This window comes from Camelus bactrianus, chromosome 25, assembly GCF_048773025.1.
Source record: "Camelus bactrianus isolate YW-2024 breed Bactrian camel chromosome 25, ASM4877302v1, whole genome shotgun sequence".
Lineage (NCBI taxonomy): Eukaryota > Metazoa > Chordata > Mammalia > Artiodactyla > Camelidae > Camelus > Camelus bactrianus.
In genome coordinates, this window is record NC_133563.1 from 9,663,886 (window position 1) to 9,684,286 (window position 20,401).

At 41.1% G+C, this 20,401-nt stretch overlaps 1 protein-coding gene across 11 annotated transcripts in view; it reads right to left on the reverse strand.

Annotated features, from left to right (window-relative positions):
* NCALD (neurocalcin delta) overlaps positions 1 to 20,401 on the reverse strand; it is a 364,310-nt gene that overhangs the window by 50,033 nt on the left and 293,876 nt on the right. The window lies entirely within an intron of this gene.

Sequence of the window (20,401 nt, forward strand, 5' to 3'; positions counted from 1 at the left end):
ACAAAAACAGACGTATAGACCAATGGAAAAGAATAGAGAGCCCAGAATGAACCCACAAACTTTTGGTCAACTAATCTTCGACAAAGGAGGCAAGAATATACAATGGAATAAAGACAGTCTCTTCAGCAAATGCTGTTGGGAAAACTAGACAGCAGCATGTAAAACAATGAAGCTAGAATACTCCCTTACACCATACACAAAAATCAACTCAAAATGGATCAAAGACTTAAACATAAGACAAGATACAATAAACCTCCCTGAAGAAAATATAGGCAAAACATTATCTGACATACATCTCAAAAATGTTCTCCTAAAACAGTCTACTCAAGCAATAGAAATAAAAGCAAGAATAAACAAATGGGACCTAATGAAACTTATAAGCTTCTACACAGCAAAGGAAACCATAAGTAAAACAAAAAGACAACCCACAGAATGGGAGAAAATTTTTGCAAATGAAACCAACAAAGTCCTGATCTCCATAAAATATAAGCAGCTCATATGACTCAATAAGAAGAAAATAAACAACGCAATCCAAAAATGGGCAGATGACCTAAACAAGCAATTCTCCAAGGAAGACATACAAATGATCAATAGGCACATGAAGAAATGCTCAATATCACTAATTATTAGAGAAATGCAAATCAAAACTACAATGAGGTATCACCTCACACCAGTCAGAATGGCCATCATTCAAAAATCCACAAATGACAAATGCTGGAGAGGCTGTGGAGAAAAGGGAACACTCCTACACTGCTGGTGGGAATGCAGTTTGGTGTAGCCACTATGGAAAACAGTGTGGAGATTCCTCAAAAGACTAGGAATAGACTTACCATATGACCCAGGAATCCCACTCCTGGGCTTGTATCCAGAAGGAAATCTACTTCAGGATGACACCTGCACCCCAGTGTTCATAGCAGCACTATTTACAATAGCCAAGACATGGAAACAGCCTAAATGTCCATCAACAGATGACTGGATAAAGAAGAGGTGGTATATTTATACAGCAGAATACTACTCAGCCATAAAAACCGACAACATAACGCCATTTGCAGCAACATGGATGCTCCTGGAGAATGTCATTCTAAGTGAAGTAAGCCAGAAAGAGAAAGAAAAATACCATATGAGATCGCTCATATGTGGAATCTAAAAAAAAAAAAACAAACAAAGCATAAATACAAAACAGAAATAGCCTCATAGACATAGAATATAAACTTGTGGTTGCCAAGGGGGCTGAGGGTGGGAAGGGATAGACAGGATTTCAAAATTGTAGAATAGATAAACAAGATTATACTGTATAGCTCAGGGAAATATACACAAGATCTTATGGTAGCTCACAGAGAAAAAAATGTGACAATGAATATATGTATGCTCATGTATAACTGAAAAATTGTGCTCTACACTGGAATTTGACACAACATTGAAAAATGATTATAAATCAATAAAAAATGTTAAAAAAGAAAAAGAATAACTCCAAGGTTTCGGGCTTGAGACAAACTGGAAGGATGCTGTTGACAACCAATGGTAGGGGAAGATGTAGGTAGAGTAACTTTTGTCCCAGTGATCAGGAGTCCAATTTTTGGACATGCTGTGTGGGATGGTTAATTTTATGTCAGTTTGGCTGGCCACAGAGTGCCCAGGTATTTGGTCAAACACCATTCTGAGGGTGCTTTGGGATGAAATTAACATTTGAATTGGTAGACGGAATAAAGCAGACTGCTCTCCCCAATGTGGGTGGGTCTTCTGCACTCAGCTGAAGGCCTGAGTAGAAGCCAGAACAAAAAGCTGACTCTTCCTCGAGTAAGAGAGAATTCTTCCTGTTTCAATACCTTCAAACTAGGACGTGGGCTTTTTTTTTTCTGCTTTTAAACTCAGACTTAAACATCATCTCTTCTGAGGTGTTGAGCCTACTGGCCTTCAGACAAGAACTAAATCATTGGTACTCCTGGTCCTCAGGCCTTTAGCCTTGGCCTGGAGCCAGGCCATCAGCTTCCTGGGTCTCCAGTTTGCTGATTCACTCTGCAGATATTTTGGGACTTGCCTGTATCCATAATCCATATAGTACATATAATATATATATACACCTTGTTGGTTCTGATTCTCTGGAAAACCCTAACTACTACACAATGCTTGAGGTGCCTACTAGATATTCAAGTGGAAAGTCCGGTAGATAGTTAGATATGAGCCTGGAATTTAGGATTGAATTTAGGGTTGGAAATATATATTTGGGAATCACTGGCAAAGATAGTATTCAAGGCCAGAATACTGGATGGAACCATTGAGGGAACTAATATTGATTCAAAAGAGGTTACTGAGTCCTGGGTCCCTGCGATGTCTAAAGATCAGGGACCTCAGCCACAGAGACTGACACACTGAGACAGAAGGAAACCAAGGAAATGTGTTGTCCTGAAGCCAAGGGGAAAATCACGTCAAGGAGGAAGGAGAGACATCCATCAAATGCTGCTGATTATCACTACCGTTGGTAAATGCTGTGGTCATGGGTGACCTTGACAAGAAAAGTAGCACAGGAGAGATGGGCCAAAGCCTGTTGCAGTGGGTTTAGGAGCAAATGTAAGGAGAGAAGTTGGAGCTGTTAAGTATGGGCCCTCTTTGGAAGAGCTTTGCTCACGGAAACAGACAGCTGTTGGCAGGAGAAGTGAGGTAAAAGAAGGATTTTTTTAATGAGTGAGCTAACAGCACGTTAACAATTTCATTAGCTGTCATTTGTGGAGCAGTGCACTGTGTGACGTTAGGTGCTTTATACACAACCCTCCCAATGGTTCTGCAGGGTAGGTATCACTATTTCTATCTTTCATGCAAGGAAACATGTTAAGAGAAAGTGAGAAACTTTACAAAACCAGTTAATAAGTGGCTGTGTCAAGATTTAAACCCAAGGGACTCTTTACTCCTCTAGTAGAATTACTGTCTCCCACAATGGAGCCTGCCACTCAGAGCCCACCTCCTGCAGGGAGAGCAGGCCTGCAAAGGCACCAGGCCAGTGTCAACTGTCAGGATTCCTGTCAGGGCTGGGGGCAGAGAGATTCGTATGTATCCTTCTCTGGTCCCAACTTTTAGGAAGGAGGTTATAATATGATACCCTCACACAGACTGCTCTATGCAAGTGGTACTTACATAAAAGGATAGGAACAAACAGTAGTGTGCGAATTCTGTTTTTGGACTGGGCAGGGCGGTAAGGTCCTGCCCTTTCTTACCTAGCACCCTGGTATGGATCTAAGGAGCTTCGTAAATATTAGCTATTCCTACAGTGCTACGTTAAGCTGAGGGGCACCCTTTTCTGAAGGTGGGATGAGCAGAGGTGCATTGCTATCCTTGGCAGTGAGAACTACTGGGGTCTCCGAGCATGGTCAAACTCTGACACGTACAGCAATCTGTCATACCAAGACTACATCAGGTTGCTTATTACAGACTCCTTTTCAAAAATGCATGATGAAAGAAACATCTCCTTAGTGAAAAAGGCTCCTGGAATCTTTGTTTGCACTGAGTTTTGGTTATTAAGCTGTATGGAAATTCCCTGCTCTGAAGAGATGCAGTGCATGTGGGGGGAGGGGTAAGAATGAGGACAGTGTCTTCTAAACCCGGCGTTTCTATGGAAAATGATGATCCTGACACCCCAACTCAAAGGAACAGCAAGCGTGAGCAGGTGAAGAGCTTAAGAAAAACTCCCACGGTTAAGCACAGGGCGTCCTGGAAACAGCCATTTCAATTAGTGCCAGACTGACTTGAAATGAGGATTAAGAGGTCATTTCAAATGATAGATGAAGGAGAATTTGCTTAGCATACAGATCTGTACTACAATATCCTTCGCTCTTTCCTCTGCACCGTAGCATTAACCTCGTTTACTGTTCAGTCCTTACAGAGCACACGTTACTAGCCCTACAGACCCCGTTAATTCTCACATCAAGAACTCCACCTAACGTCTCACACACACGTCTCATTCACAGAACACAGATGATGCTTTCAGAAATGCTCAGAAATGCTTCCTCCCCACGTACCTCCTTATTTTCAGTTATTCTTAACTTGTAGGGAAGGTTACTTTTTGGACAAAGTCACCCATATTGAGTGCTTTCATGAAGGCATTCTTTGAATTTTTCAGAGGTCTATCAATCATCCCTGGGTTATGACACAGGAAAACATTAGAAGCCTGGTCATCAGGAGAGAAATAAGCAGTAAATCCCATTTTAAATTGGAAACATTTTGACTTCATTTATCATCTTACATTTTTTCTTGATTATAGAGATAATGCACGCTTACTGAAAACAAATTCAACCAATACAAAAAAACATAAAGGATAACATGAAAAATATCTTACAATTCCATCTGTCAAAGAGTATGGTTAACAATTTGGTGTATATCCTTCCAGATTTTTCTTAACTTATAATACAAATACATATACAATAGAGATCCCTAACCTAGACTTGCTGAAGCTGTGTGTGAAATTTTGTGTGCACGCATGTGTATGCATTTTAAAGGAAAAGGGCCATAAATTTCATCAGTTTCCAAAAGAGTTAAAAAATATATATTTATGTATGTATATAACTATATATAACATACAAAGTGTAACATATATAACTATATGTATATACACATTCCTATGTATACATACATTCCTTTAGTTTACAAAAATCTGTCATAATCTACATAAACTGCTACCCATTTTTTTCCATTTATGGACATTTCTCCATTTTAGAAGTAGTTGTTGTTCCTGATATTACTTTATTATCACTTGGTTTTTCTCCTCTTTAAGTGCCAGAACCTGGGCTTGGAGACAGAAAGATCTGGATGGGACTCCTGGCTCCACCTCTTACCAGTTCCGCAAGTTTGGCAAGTTACTCAGACTTCAGAAGTCTGCTCTGTCATCTGTAAAACTGACTGGAGTTATAATAGAGTTATTGCAAGGGGCAAACAATAAAACATATGCTAGGCAGTTGGCACTTGCAGTGACGGCACAAGAGTAAATATTCAATAAACACTAGTGCTTTTTCTAGGTAGAATGTGCTTGGTCCAAATTCATATATATGACAACATCTGGAGAAGGTTTTTAAAATCAGGATTTAGGATGACAATAAAGTGGATTATTGAGAATAAAGCTGAAGCCACAGTCTGGGATAAGATGGCATTATCCATTACTTAAAAGTAAGTCAGCAAGCAAATGATGATTTGTACAGCTGTAAATGCTACAGAGGATCGGGTGTCAGTCCTAACCAGCATGGCTGAGGAAATCACTTATGGACTGAGCCAAGCAGAACTCATATCCTCCGGATCCCAATCCTCCTCTCATGATACTGAGAAGGTCACGATTTATACCATTCCTTGGTGGGGTTTGCCTTCCCATTCTGGGTCTTATCACTAAGTTCTCAGACTTTGCATCTGCAAATAGTGCAAGTTCCATCAATGTAAGTGCAGAATTCCACTTCCTTTGATGATGTGGTGGCCTGCCCCATTTATGAACACAGGAATGGCTGTGGTCCCTGGCTCGACCTGCAGCTCTCTCCACTCCAGTGCTCTCTGCCCTGCCTGTGTCCACTCTTTCTCTCTGGGGTCCCGGGCAGCCAGAGCAAGGGCAGGTCTGGGGTAAGGCCCTCCCCTGGCCACCACTCCCTGGGCAACAACTATATGCCAGGCATGTGCTAAGTCCTTTGTACATTTTAATTTTCATAATCTCACAGCAATTCCAGAAGTTATCATCTCTGTTTTTCAGAACAGAAATTCAGGTTTAATTAAAATGAGAAATTTGTGCAACATCACATACTTAGTAAGGAGCAGATTTGGTATTTGAACTGAGCCCTGACACTTATGAATGCTCCCCAAACAGCTTTCGATCCTGTGTAGTAAGCTATATGTTACACTTGGAAGACTTTGGTGGAAAAGGAAAAAATATCAATTTGGTGCCCACTGAAAGTTCCCCTTGGACGGAGCAGGTTCCAAAGCACCAGCAGGCCTTCTCAGTAGGAGGTCTTGCCGCAGGATGGCAAGTTCAAATTCACCGTCCACATCTGCAAATCTTGGCTGTAATTAACTCCTTCAGCTTTGCAGGAAGACCAACAAGAAAACTGATCGAAGAGGATAAATTAAATTATCGGTGGTAGGCAGGATAATGGCCCCCCAAAACGTCCACAACCTCATCCTTGAAACTTGTGAATATGTTAGCTTACATGGCAAACAAGACTTTGCAAATATTGGATTAAGAATCTTGAGACGGGAAGGTTAACCTGGATCACCCAGGTGGGCCCAGTGTTATCACAAGAGGGAGGCAGGTGTGCTAGAGTCAGAGGAGGAGACGTGACAACAGAAGCAGAGGGCGGAGAGATGCGGCGACTGCCAGGAGCTAGAAAAGGTAAAGAAACAGATTCCCCCTCAAAGTCTCCAGAGGGAACTTTGCCTTGCTGACCTATTTTAGGCTTCTGACCTCCAGAACTGTAAGATAATAAATTTGTTGTTTCAGGTGCAAAATTTGCAATGGCTTGTCACAGCAGGAACAGGAAACTAATACGGTATCTATATCCCAAGTATCGCAAAACAACACTGTCTGCATTAATCTTCAAGCCCTATACCCAACTTCTTTAAATTCCTAAGATTAATGTTTCCCGGTATTTCAAACAGCCCACTAGTGATGTTCTGATTGACCTCGTTCCCCTCTTCATAGAGAAAGTGAATTATAATACACTACCTGTGAGTTCTTAAGTGCACTGAATACTCCAGATATTTCCAAAACCTAAGAGAGGACGGCCGTCCTCCTTTCCCCTGGAAAACAACCTAGGCATGCTGTCCTCTGACTGCCGCGCGTTCACACGCTGACCACGGTGTTACAAATCTAAGACAGGCAGACGCGATGAGACACGAATGTGAACTCCCTCTCCTGCCGAGAGGCTTGTGAGCATCTTTCATCGGCTCAACTGGACAAAGGTTAAAACCTCTTCCTAATTTTGATTCTAATACATGACTTGAAGAAAAGCGTGTCCCTATTTGTTTACATCTATAAATTTAGAAGCACTGTGAAATCTCAAACAAAATTAGCCACCAGGGAGAAAAAAAAATCAGGTAACCTAATTAACCAAGGCTGAGCCATTTACACTCACAGGACTATGGGTACCGCTGGCCAGCCGGACAGAAGGGAGAGCAGATAAGCATCGATGGAGAGCCAGAGGCCCAGGAACAGAATTCAAACAATAGGAGGGAAGGTCATTAGCCGATGATAAGGCTTTTGTCATCCTTGTCACTGAGCATGAAGAAGAATCCTTTAGCCCTGGAAGGTTCTTAACATCATCCTTGGTATTTGAATAAGGCAGGAAACAGCAAATCCCAGAAATGCATCCTTTGTAGCCATACATTCAGAGAGAAAGCTTTGGGCTTTGGAAACCTGCTGTGTACCCCTATGCTCCTCAGCTGGACGCCACAATCGCCGATGTTTCTGTGCAGACCCTGGACTGCTCTGGAATAGCCAAAGGGGCATTAGTTGGTTCTCTTGTATTATTTATTTCTCCAATTGAGTGCCCCAAACAGCGGAATGTGCCTAGCATCCTAGACTACTTCCCTCAAAGAAATCTCATCTAGAGCTGGTGTTATACTCATTAGTCAAAATTATCACAATTTTTTTTTCCTGAATTTTCCCCATTACCTACAGTCTCCTTGTAAACAGGCTCCTTCTTACTCTCTCATAGTAACAATTTACACTGAAGAAATGATTAAAAATGCCAGAATCACTATGCAAATGCCTTGTTGCCTTCCTGCAAAGAAGCAGGCTGGCAAATATAGTTGCTATTTCTTCACCAGGAAAGTTAGAGCGAGTGGCGTGTCTGTGTGTGCCAGCTGTCATCTGGGACAACGGGGACTCTTGACCCACTTGGCAAATGGCATGATCTTCCAAGTCTCTTTTTCTCTCCCAGGGCACAGGGCAGAGTCGGCTGCAGTCCAGATTTCCCCAAAGCCCTGATTTCAAGTAATTTCATTTTCAACACAGTGATTTGTTTCAATCTAAATGTGGTTTAATCCTTATGCTGGTTGAAGACTGCCCATATAAATGCTTAAAAGAGGATAAACATCTTTAGAGCACTTTATGACTCAGGGTTAAGAAAATAAGGTCACTATGTTTTTATACATCATATGTAGTAATGAGATTTAACTTCCCCCAAATCAAACGTAACTTACAATGCACAGAGTTCAGACAAATGAGCTCTCTTTCTTAGTCATTGCAGCTGTGGATCTGATGTGAGTCCCAATATTTCCCCATCAAAGTGGCTTGCTTTCCTTCTACCCACCTGCTCCAAAAAGTAAAAATAAAAAGCGAAGTGCTGTAGGGTAGTTGTAGATGGGTGCGGCCCATAAGCAGTAACAAGCCCCAGCTCTTTTCCTGGAGGTACTTTGGTTAAGCTGTAATCTGATGGGGCCTCTGCAGAGTTTTAGCAGAAACCACTCAAGCAACATATGCACCTCCAGATGAGCAAGTCCAGGGTAAGGATCGGTGGTGGGGTGGGGGGTGGGTGATACAAAAATGCATCATTCCCGGGGTGCAGTAGTGTAGAAGAAATACTTTACGTACTTGGGAACCTGCTTAAAATAAACACTACCCACTATAAGAATCGAAGAAATAACCCATTCTCATGTCCCTTCTCCCTTTAAACTTGCAATGTCTGTGGTTACAAAACGTACTTGGGGGCAGCCTTTAGTGTCGTAGGACTAGATTTTCAGAGAGGATCACACTAGATACTGAAGCGTCCAGCAGACTGTTAATAGCTGGGACTAATTCCTAATGGAATCATTAAGATCATGTATTTGCAGAGAGTTTAATTTTTGCAAACTGTTTTTCTCCCTGACTGCTCTGAGGTGAGATGGGCGGATTATTCTGAGGCCATTTTGGATAGGTGAAACAGACAGGCACCAAGTTAGGACTATCACTCCCATCTTCTGACTCCTAGTGCTGCAAAGCAGCCTCAGAAAGCACTTCCCCCCAACAAGATGGGCCAGTTGAGTATTTAATCCTGAACAACCAAAGTGCCAGATGTGGTAGCAATTGGGAGTTTGACATAATTATATATCATTCATTCCCTCAATGAATAATCATTCCACAAATTGGCAGTATTTGGGTCCCGACTGTGTGGCAGAGAGATAAAGAACAAGACAGGCAGGGCCCTGCCCTCACACAGTTTACAGCCTCATCTTATGCCCCGACCTGAGGAGTAGGGACCTGGGAATGAGGTCACATCCCACAGAGGGTTCTACACACCCCTGAGAGGTGAGAAAGCGGCCTAAAGGCAGAAGGTGCAGGAGTTAAGAAGGCAAAAGAGCCACAGGAGTCGGGGATTCTGCCCAAGAAGAAAGGGGCCCATGGTCAAATTAGCTTGGGAAACCCATCTTACCATATTTTCCTCTTAGACATTTACAAGCAAATTGAAAGTACTGAGAAGTTCTCCAGGTAAAACACATGCTCACTTTCACTGGCCCAGCAAATGCGTTTGCCGGCCTTCCGTGGGTCCTGCTGCGAGAAGTGCTGATTCGCCCACAGTCTCAGAGCAGAGGCAAGGGGCTCTGACACAGAAGCCATGCTCCCAGCAGCGCACACGCTTGTCCAGACGGCCTGCAGAGGTACTCACTGCTGGGACCTCCCAGGCTTAAGCAGCTCTTAAAGGAGAAAGAGAACAAGGTCCTCCTGGTTCCCAACAGTGAGCTCTAGAAGGCTATTCCTGAGACCAAGTCCTTCAACCCTGGGCACCTTTCCTGGTTTCTGGGTCATGGATTTTCCTGGGACCTGGCCCCATAGCCTCTGACTTGGGTAGCTCTCTATGCTCTTTGAGGCAAGTCTTGACACAACCCCATTTGGCTTCCTGGTACCTGTTTCATTCTTTGATTCAAGGACATAGCCTGACCCTGGGCCCCACAACTTTACAACTCTGAGGCCAAGGGGCTCCCTTGTCAGGTTTTGTCCACACTTGTTTTTCGAGTCAACATATTAAGTCACCACCTTAAACCTAACCTTGTGTTTCCTTGTGAGAATTAGTTACCTTGAAGGAGAGGGTAACAGTCCATCCTTATTTTAATCAAGAGAACTCAACAGTGATCCAGTGACCCTGGATAGGCCAGGGGCCCCTGATGTACTATATCACATATTATCTCATTTCATTGTCCCAACAAATGATAAGTGGTTGCAATTTTTACCTCTGTTTTTCAAATTAGGAAACTGATCATTTGAAAGGTAGTAACTTGCCCAAGGTCACAAAGCTTAAGTGATAGAGCCAGGATTTGAACCCAGGCAGTCTGACCTCAGAGTACATGCTGCTCTGAGCCAATAAACTTCCCTTGATCCTACCTCTTATCAAAGTCTGCCTATCACCTTCCAGAATCACTGCCCGGGAGCACGGCACTCCTCTGCAGTTGGGACCCCGGGCAGCCCCGGGTTCCCAGCACCACCCCTCCCTCACCAGTCTGGTCAGCACACCAGACCCTAGGTTTGTTCTCCTCTCCCCGTCCCTCTGTCAGAGGGGTGTATTTCTACTAGAATTAACTCTGTGCCAATGTTTCCTTTCTGGTAACAAAATGCTTTAACCCAAGGCCAAACGTAGGTGTCTCTAGAGGCTCCATATGCAGGGGCTTTAATGGTAAGACAGTGGAAACCTACAGGGGGAGACTGCTGGGTCAGGATTGGAACCTCAACATCCCATGAACCTCTGCTTACTTTGCCTGGACCAGCATTCTCAACTCTCCCTGCACAGGAGCATCATGGTAGCTTGCTCTGTCTATCAATCAATAAATCTATCTATCTATCTATCTATCTATCTATCTATCTATCTATCTATCTATCTATCAAACCAAAAACCTATGTCTAGGCCACACCCCAAACCAAACGACTCAGAATCCCCAGGAGTGGGACCCTAGCACTGGCATGCTATTAAAGCTCTCTAGGTGATTTTACATGAGACTAGAGTTGAATACTCCTTTCCTAAATAAACACAGAGCTAGCGTGTAAATGAAGACACGTTGTCTAAATTTGGGTTTTTGTGCATCCCATTGAGGCTGGTAAAAGATGACAAATGTGCTTACTCAGAGGATGGAAGAGGTTTAAGAATCATAAACCAGACTCTGATTACCATGTGCTCTTGGGCAAGAATCAGCTTCTTTGAGGTTTGGTTTTCCTAACCCAGTAATGAGGGGTTAATAGTAACTTACCTCAAGGGTGGGTAATGAGAAATGACTAATTCAGATGGCCATGGAGTACTACTTAGACAAAGTTAAAATGCTTCTGTGACAATTTGAGTTATTTGCCTCTTAAATATTGTCAGGAAAGTCCCGATAATTCTAAATAAGGAGCCAGAGTGGAATGCAATGAAGCAGACAGCATAGACTCACTAATTTCCTGCAGATGGCTGCTACTCTCTCCTTCCATTAATATCTTTCCTCTGGATAGCAGTTTGAAAATAAATCAAAAGAAAAGAATATAATATCTTGAAGCTTCCTTGGCACTCCCACAAAGCTAATACTGTCTTGCTGACAGACTGTTTCCTGAAAGCAGGTGTGTCCCAACTTAGAGAACATGGACCTACAATGAACAAGATAACCGAAGTGTTCTTTCACTTTATGAAGCTTTCTTGAAATAGGAACTTTCCTTTCATTAACTTATTATCCTTGGGAGAAAAAAAAATTCAAAATAGAGAGGTAACTCTGAAATGATCAGGATAACCAGTGGGGAAATGTGCTTTAATTTGTGAAACCTTTGTAGGAACTCATGATATTTGAAGTGTGGTTTACTTCTATGAAGCTATAAAGAGCTACAAAGAGAAAAAGACATATTTAGACTTACAGTGTTCAGTACTTGTCAACCACGAGCTCATCTCACAGGTGATGGAGAGCACGGTCAGTGAGTCAGGGTGGAGGCTCATCACTGCTGGGGGTGTGAGGAGGTCTACCATGCTGCGTCAGTTCTGCCAGGCAGGCTCTCCCCTTCTACAACTCCCAAGTGGCACTGAGGTTAGCCTCCTTTGAATAAGAACCATTTAACCTGACCCCTGTGTATCTATTATAAGCTGAGTGCTACACTAGGCTTGCTAAGGAAGATGAAGGTAATAGGGCATGCTGCCTGCCCTCTACTCTTATCAACTTATGGTGACCAGATACCCAAATTTGACAGCATCCATCTTTTAGGGAGTGTCCCTAAATAAGCTTAGGGATAGGGCTGCCAGATAAAATACAGGATGCTTAGTTAAATCTGAATTTTGGATAAACAACCAACAATGTTTTAGTGTAAGTACATCCCAAATACTTCATGGGATATACTTATACTAAAGAAAAAATATTGAGTTTTAGAAAATTCTAATTTAACTTGGTATCTTGTATTTTTATTTGCTAAATTTGACAATCCTACTTAAGGAATCTGTAGGGCCTGTTATGAGCTTCGTGAATTAGCTCCCTCCTTAGACTACTCTTTACACACAGGGAATTTGGAGTTGTTTTTTAATTGTGGGAGCGATTCCTGGGCTGATGACTTCCTGTTTGCATCAGATCCCTTTGTGACCAATGGCCTCTAGCCACAAAAGGAGGTTTTAGTGATGCCAGGTGGTCGTGCTGGGTTGAGGGTACGGGTTTTGACTTCATACCTTACTAACCCCTGATGGTAAGAATTGCCTTTGAGGCCGAAAGTAGTGCCTGTGTTCTAGAATCACTTGTCAAATGCAAGGGCACAGAGCTTGCCTCCTCATGTCATGTGCTGACCAGCCACATGCTTATCTGCAGTTCCTGGTGCTGGACAGTCTGTCCACAGCAAGAGATCCTTGTAGAGTGAGAAGACTGAGATCTAAGCAGCTCTCAGGGTTCAGTTGGTGTGAGTTAAGAATCACCTAGTAAGTTCTGTAAAGAGGCAGACCTGAAAGTCCTGATTTCAGCCTCAGGAATCCGCATCTCTTAAACACAGGGCTGTGATTCTGACTCCAGGGGCCGAGGGGCCTGTGTTCAGACCTTGAATCTCTCCTCTCAGGCTCCGGGGAAGAGTTGAGCCAAGCGCCCTCAGGGGTCACACTGGGCTGATGCTCTTCACTGACCAGGCAGCTCAGATCCAGCTGGGACTTAGAAGAGTGAGAAAACTCACTCACAAGAGTGAGTTCTCTTCTTGTGTCATCTTCATGTGTCATTTCTCTCCTGATGTCTCCAGCCCTGACTACGGCAAGGGTTGCCAAAAATGTGCCCCTTTTTGCCAGTCACTTTACAGTGTTAGAATTCCCAGACCTCATTTTCCAATTAACACGACCTGGCGATTCACTGATGGCTGCCAGGGCAGCTCCTGAGTCATACAACTAGGAACGTCCTGCTCTATACACCTCGCATGTAACACCGGACCGCTGAGGGGCCACACGGCTGTAGTCTTAGAAACAAAGCCAAATCGATACTGAGAAGTTGGTGTGTGATTGACGTGCCCTTTGAGTCAGGGTCTCTGCCACAGGGAACAGCACACCCCCCAGACCATCCTGTGTTCTGGACAAATAAAAGGACCCTGCTGAGATGTCTTTGGTGACATTCTAAGTCCTGGAAGGAATTATCCTCAAAGACAAGAGATGGATCATGTGCGCAGCCTGTGATGGAACTGAAAATGGCTTAAATGGAAAGACTAAGCGGCCTGTAATCAAAAGCAGATCCTTGTGCTTATCAGGGATAATTTCCTGCAAATGTTTTCCTTGACTCTAATTTCAGAAAAGGCAAGCCCAATCTCCTTTCAATGTTTTATTCATTCTTCCACGCTTTTGACAAATATTTATGGAGCACCTGCTACATGGGTAGAATAACACATCTCAAAATTGAAAGACTCATTTTAACTAACCAGGAATTGAGAGCCTACTTGCCTCTGACAATTAGTAGTTTTTAATTAAATAACCAGAGGTAAGGCCCTCAGAGCTCTGAGGAGGACTTCCAGGTGGCGAGCAAGGAAGTTCTGCCAGGAAATCATGTGAGCGGCATAGCTGGTAGCTTCAGCTTCGTACTTCACCAGTTCCCAGCCGGCTGCAGGGGCCCAAGGACGATTGGAAAGCTTCATTCTAAGCCATCTGGGGTTTCATACTGTTGCAATGAAGTGAAGGCTCGACACAATTCATGATATTTAATACAGATGTAAACAGATCCTTTAATAGAAACATGCAAAGAATATTGGCGCAGGTTTTAAGATGTGATTATAAAGTACCACAATGGAGGCTTTATTTACACCTATGGAATTGAGGCACCAGTGTTTCTGCTAAAACACAATGGTTCTAATTAGACCTGCACTTACTGAACTGGCAAAAATGGAAGAACCCTGTAATCTGATTGCCATCAGCACAAAAGGACGCAGCAGAGATTAGAGGTTGAATTTGGATGAACTGATAATCTACAGCTCTCTGGGAACAAACTCCATCATTCCTCCCCAAAGCCATGCCCCAGTTTGTCTTTGAGCCGTTCCTGCTGAAACAACCTTCCAGAGCTTCTCTTGACTAAGAGCAGGTCAGTGCTCATTTTCAGCAAGGAAAGACAACACACGTGTTTCCTAGGTCAGCATCAAGTTCATTCATTCCCTTGTTCATTCATTCAGTTACTTGGTTATTCAGTCTGTATTCTTAATGCATGCCAGCCCCCATGGGGTGCACTGAGGATGCAGACATGAAATAAGGCACCTCATTTACCTTCAGAGGGCTTAGACCTTAGGGGAAGAGATAAATACGAAATTGTACAACTGTGTGGTTACTGTTATAATCAGAGTTTGTATTATGCAGGAGTACTGGGGAAGTTAGGAAGGTTTCCTAGAAGAGATAAGGCCTGAATTGAGTTCTGAAGGATGAGGGAATACCTGTTGGAGGCAGATATTATGAGTCTGATGGAATCTGCTCATGTGATCCATCCTCTCACACTCTGCTCTCTTTGTGTAAATGATCCATGTTGATCACATGGCCGGCCAGGGTGGGGAGTGCTGTCTAGGGTCATGAAAGAAGGAGAAATGACCTTGTGGTGAGTAAGACATGTGCCATGGCCTCATGTCAATCATGGACCAACACACTGGGACAACTACTCGGAATGTTAATACAATCTCACTTTAAGATGGCAGACTAAATCATGTTACTATCAGTTTAATAAAAACAGTTATAGTAATGGGTTGATAGATTTACAGAAAAGGGTAACCACAAGCCAAAAATTTACAAAGGAGTCACAAAAATTAAATAAAATCCATGATAATACAAAGGAAAATTACCAAACCACAAAAAGAAGAAGAAAGGAACAAAGAGGATATACCAATTCAACTGCAAAGATAAGTTCAAAATGGCAATAAACACACATCTATCATTAATTACTGTAAATGTTAATGGACTAAATGCTCCAGTCAAAAGACACAGAGTGGCAGACTGGATAATAAAGCAAGAACCTTCAATATGCTGCATACAAGAGACCCACTTTAGGGAGAAGGACACATATAGATTGAGAGTGAAAGGATGGAAAAGGATATTCCATGCAAATGGAAAAGCCAAAAAAGCAGGTGTTGCAGTACTGATTTCAGACAAAATAGACTTTAAAACAAAGGCCATAAAGAAAGATAAAGAAGGACATTTTATAATGATTAAAGGAATGATACATGATGAGGATATTACACTCATTAATATATATGCAGCCCAATATAGGAGCACCTAAGTACATACAAGAATTACTAACAGAGATAAAGGGGGATATTGATGGGAATACAATCATAGTTGGAGATTTTAACACTGCATTAACATCACTAGACAGATCTTCCAGACAGAAAATAAACAAGGCAACAGAGAAATTAAATACTACAATAGAAAAACTAGATTTGGTGGATATTTTCAGAGCATTACACCCCCAAAAAATAGGATATACATTCTTTTCAAGTGCACATGGAACATTTTCCAGGATCGATCATGTACTTGGGCACAAAAGAAACCTCAACAATTTTAAGAAGATAGAAGTTATCTCAAGCATCTTTACTGACCACAATGCCATGAAACTGGAAATCAACAACAGAGAAACAAAGGAGAAAAAAAGGAAAGCATGGAGATTAAACAATATGTTATTGAAAAAACAATGGATCAATGAGGAAATCAAAGCTGAAATTAAAAAAAACCTTGAGACAAATGATAATGAAAGCACAACCACTCAAAACCTATGGGACACAGCAAAGGCAGTGCTAAGAGGGAAGTTTATAGCGATACAGGCCTTCCTCAAAAAAGAAGAATAATCTCAAATAAACAATTTAACCAACCACCTGAATGAATTAGAAAAAGAAGAACAAAAAGCCCCAAAAAGCAGCAGAAGGAAGGAAATAATAAAGATCAGAGAGGAATTAAATACAATAGAGATTAACAAGACCATAGAAAAAATCAACCAAACCAAAAGCTGGTTTTTTGAAAAAGTAAATAAAATCGACAAACCTCTGGCCAAACTCACAAAGAAGGAAAAAGAGAGAGCACAAATTAGCAAAATAAGAAAGGAAAATGGAGAAATTACAACAAACAAAATAGAAATACAGAATATCATACGAGAATATTATGGAAAAACTATATGGAACCAAACTGGATAACCTAGAGGAGATGGACAAGTTTCTGGAAACATACTGTCCACCGAAACTGAATCAAGAAGAATCTGAACACTTGAACAATCCGATCACTAGAAAGGAAATAGAAATAGCAATTAAAAACCTCCCTACAAATAAAAGTCCAGGACTGGACGGCTTCACCGGGGAATTCTACCAAACATACAAAGAAGAACTCATACCAGTCCTTCTCAAACTCTTCCAGATGATTGAAAAGGAGGGATTACTCCCAAACTCATTCTATGAAGCCACCATCACCCTGATACCAAAACCAAGCAAAGACACTACAAAAAAAGAGAATTATAGGCCAATATCACTGATGAACATAGACGCCAAAATCCTCACCAAAATTTTAGCAAATAGAATCCAACAACACATAAAAAAGATTATACATCATGACCAAGTGGGGTTCATCCCAGGGACACAAGGCTGGTTCAACATACGCAAATCAATCAGTGTAATACATCACATCAACAAGAGAAAGGACAAAAACCACATGATCATCTCAATCGATGCAGAAAAAGCATTTGATAAAATTCAACACCCATTTATGATAAAAACTCTCGCCAAAGTGGGTATAGAGGGAACATATCTCAACATAATAAAAGCTATATATGACAAACCTACAGCCAGCATAGTACTCAACAGTGAAAAACTCAAAAGCTTCCCACTAAAATCTGGGACAAGACAAGGATGCCCACTATCACCACTCCTATTCAACATAGTCCTGGAAGTCCTAGCCACAGCAGTCAGGCAAGAGAAAGAAATAAAAGGGATCCAAATTGGAAAAGAAGAGGTAAAAGTGTCATTATATGCTGATGACATGTTACTATATGTAGAAAACCCTAAAAGGTCCACAACAAAAGCTACTAGAGCTGATTGAAGAATTCAGCAAGGTAGCAGGTTACAAAATTAACGTTCAAAAATCAGTTGCATTTCTTTACACTAACGATAAATCAACAGAAGAAGAAAGTAAAGAAACAATCCCCTTTAAAATAGCACCCAAAGTAATAAAATATCTGGGAATAAATCTAACCAAGGAGGTGAAAGAATTATACACAGAAAACTATAAACCATTGATGAAGGAAATTAAAGAAGACTTTAAAAAATGGAAAGATTTTCCATGCTCTTGGATTGGAAGAATCAATATTGTTAAAATGGTCACACTGCCCAAGGCAATCTACAGATTTAATGCAATCCCTTTCCAATTACCCAGGACATATTTCACAGAACTAGAAAAAATCATAATAAAATTCATATGGAACCATCAAAGACCTAGAATTGCCAAAGCATTACTGAAGAGAAAGAAAGAGGCTGGAGGAATAACTCTCCCAGACTTCAGACAATACTATAGAGCTACAGTCATCAAGACAGCATGGTATTGGTACCAAAACAGACATATAGACCAATGGAACAGAATAGAGAGCCCAGAAATGAACCCACAAACTTTTGGTCAACTCATCTTTGACAAAGGAGGCAAGAATATACATTGGAATAAAGACAGTCTCTTCAGCAAATGGTGTTGGGAAAACTGGACAGCAGCATGTAAAACAATGAAGCTAGAACACTCCCTTACACCATATACAAAAATCAACTCAAAATGGATTAAAGACTTAAACATAAGACAAGATACAATAAACCTCCTAGAGGAAAACATAGGCAAAACATTATCTGACATACATTTAAAAAATTATCTCCTAGAAGAAATAAAAGCAAGAATAAACAAATGGGACCTAATGAAACTTACAAGCTTCTGCACAGCAAAGGAAACCAGAAATAAAACAAGAAGAAAACCTACGGAATGGGAGAAAATTTTTGCAAGTGAAACCGACAAAGGCTTGATCTCCAGAATATATAAGCAGCTCATACGACTCAGTAAGAAAAAAATAAACAACCCAATCCAAAAATGGGCAGAAGACCTAAACAAGCAATTCTCCAAGGAAGACATACAAATGATCAAAAAGCACATGAAAAAATGCTCAATATCACTAATTATCAGAGAAATGCAAATCAAAACTACAATGAGGTATCACCTCACACCAGTCAGAATGGCCATCATTCAAAAATCCACAAATGACAAATGCTGGAGAGGCTGTGGAGAAAGGGGAACCCTCCTACACTGCTGGTGGGAATGCAGTTTGGTGCAGCCACTATGGAAAACAGTGTGGAGATTCCTCAAAAGACTAGGAATAGACTTACCATATGACCCAGGAATCCCACTCCTGGACTCCTGGGCTTGTATCCAGAAGGAAATCTACTTCAGGATGACACCTGCACCCCAATGTTCATAGCAGCACTATTTACAATAGCCAAAACATGGAAACAGCCTAAATGTCCATCAACAGGTGACTGGATAAAGAAGAGGTGGTATATTTATACAATGGAATACTACTCAGCCATAAAAACTGACAACATAGTGCCATTTGCAGCAACATGGATGCTCCTGGAGAATGTCATTCTAAGTGAAGTAAGCCAGAAAGAGAAAGAAAAATACCATATGAGATTGCTCATATGTGGAATCTAAAAAACAAAAACAAAAACAAACAAACAAACAAAAACAAAGCGTAAATAAAGGACAGAAATAGACTCACAGACAGAGAATACAGACTTGTGGTTACCAGGGGGGTGGAGGGTGGGAAGGGATAGACTGGGATTTCAAAATTGTAGAATAGACTACACTGTATAGCACAGGGAAATATACACAAAATGTTATGATAACTCACAGAGAAAAAAATGTGACAATGAGTGTGTATATGTCCATGAATAACTGAAAAATTGTGCTGAACACTGGAATTTGACACAACATTGTAAAATGATTATAAATCAAAAAATGTTAAAAAAAAAAAAAAAAAAGATGGCAGACTAAGCTTATGAATTACCTACCCTACCTCTGTTTTTCAATTTTGAAGGCAAAATGAAGATGTATCAGGACTTAGCCCTTCTTCTTACATTTTGAAAAAAGTAATTTAAAAACATACACTAGCAAAATTGAAAATGAATCCAAGAAATAGGCAGACCTGGAAACAATGGAAATAATGTAGTTCAGATGAAAAGAAAGCCTAGTGGAACAGCGTGTATTTAGTCCAAATGAGAATCGCAGGACAGAGTGCTTGGTGAAGAACACCTTCAACAGAACAAAAGATTATCATGACCCAACTGGATGCTTAAGAACCAAGAAATAAACTAAAACATGCCATGTATGTACTGAAGATTCATGGTTCTCCAGGTCAACTAGAGAAGGAAAAGATAATTAGGAACTCTAGAAAGATAAATCATGAAAGGAAATCATGGTCTAAATATGAAGCAAACTAAAATACAGGTTGTATCTGAACAATTAAAGGGATATAGAAATCACTGGTGTCTGAAGCAAATGAAGTTAACCCTCTATGGCAAAGGAGAGGGTCAGTTAACATGGTGAATGCCTCTAAATTCTCCGTGAGTTCCAGGGCCCTGGGTAAAACAACTGCTTCCCTATTGTATGGTTTATTTTTCCTTTTGAAAGTGGTTTGTGACTTTATGGACTATGTTCCTTACAGATTATCCTTTTTATCTACTTTTTTTTCCCCAGGAGAATATTTCTAAGGCAATCTCTGGTTAAAAACCTTTTATTTCCCCAAGGTAGTTTTGTTTGATTATTCTTGGTCTTTGCTGATCTCCATAAGATAGCTAACTAAGCTCTACTAATTGAAAATACAAAGCTATACCCATTAAGAAGCAATTCGTTTTTAAGAAACATTAATTCCCCAATCTCTTAATGTTTGATTGAATTTCAATTTTTAATTGGCAATTCAGTTTAGTTAAAAACCATTAATTTCTGCTTTAAAGACACAGTTACCTGAA